This window comes from Chrysochloris asiatica, unplaced genomic scaffold (assembly GCF_000296735.1).
Source record: "Chrysochloris asiatica unplaced genomic scaffold, ChrAsi1.0 scaffold00067, whole genome shotgun sequence".
In the NCBI taxonomy this organism is placed as follows: domain Eukaryota; kingdom Metazoa; phylum Chordata; class Mammalia; order Afrosoricida; family Chrysochloridae; genus Chrysochloris; species Chrysochloris asiatica.
Genome location: NW_006408585.1, coordinates 8,709,698 through 8,710,832, shown reverse-complemented (window position 1 = coordinate 8,710,832; position 1,135 = coordinate 8,709,698).

Genomic DNA, 1,135 nt, shown 5'->3' with positions numbered 1-1,135 from the left:
TAGGGTTTCCGAGGAGCAGCTGGTGAGCTTGAACAGACGACCTTGCAGTTCTAATGGCTTTGTAGGCTGGCTCATTAACCCACAGCGCCACACCAGGACTACACACACACACACACACACAATATATATATATATAACTTCCCCCCAAATATGTTGTAAGTCCTAACCACAGGCATTGTTGTTGTTAAAGAGGTTAGGATTTATAACACATAAGTTGAGGAGATACAATTCAAACTATATCATGACCTCAACCAAAAGAATACTTTTTGTATCCAAGTATGCTTCCCCTCATAATGGATGGAATTTATTCTTTCTGGATCATCTCTTATCTTCAAACAAAACCAAAAACCTATTACCATCAAGAGGCATGGAGGGGATTTTAATCACTGCAATTAAATGAAACATGATAGGATGAATGTGAAACTGAAGTGGGACAGAGGCAAATAATGAGGTATGCAAAACAGAACCTTGGAACAACAGGGCTCTGGGATACAGATTGAAACATGGTTTGAATGGGGAAAAGGGGGGAAATAATGTTAAGATACTTGGCTGTCTGTTGAATCTTAGTTTCCCTGGCATACCACTATAAAATAGACATTGGAGGGGGAGAGAAAGGAATAGCCAGAAATACCACCAAAGAAAGCTTGTAAGTCTGTCTTCTGCCAATAATTATTGGAATACCTAAAAGGGGGATACAACATGCCCAGTGAAGGAGGCTTCCTGTGGCGTCCCTGCATTACACAAGACCATAGATGGAATCCTGGACAGCATCCAAAATCTTCTGAGGGGAAAGGCCCACTTGAAAGGACAAGCAGACCAGCCTGGAGTGACCAGAAGAACAAAAGATACGTCCTGAAAGAAAGACTGACAAGAAAAACACAAAACAACTTAGGCAGGTTGACTGATTACTCCAAGAACAAACAAGTGGCTCGCCCAGGAGACATCAAGACAAGTGGTCAGGTCCCCCGCAAGGCAAACCCCCTTCTAAGACTAAGGCTCAATGGGAATGCATGCTCTGACTGGTGACCACATTCATCACCAATAAGAGGAAGTGAGGGAAAAACAGCAATGAAGATACCAACTAAGCTCTACAACGCTCAATAGACTCCTGTGAACCCAGATGGAGACCTGGTTG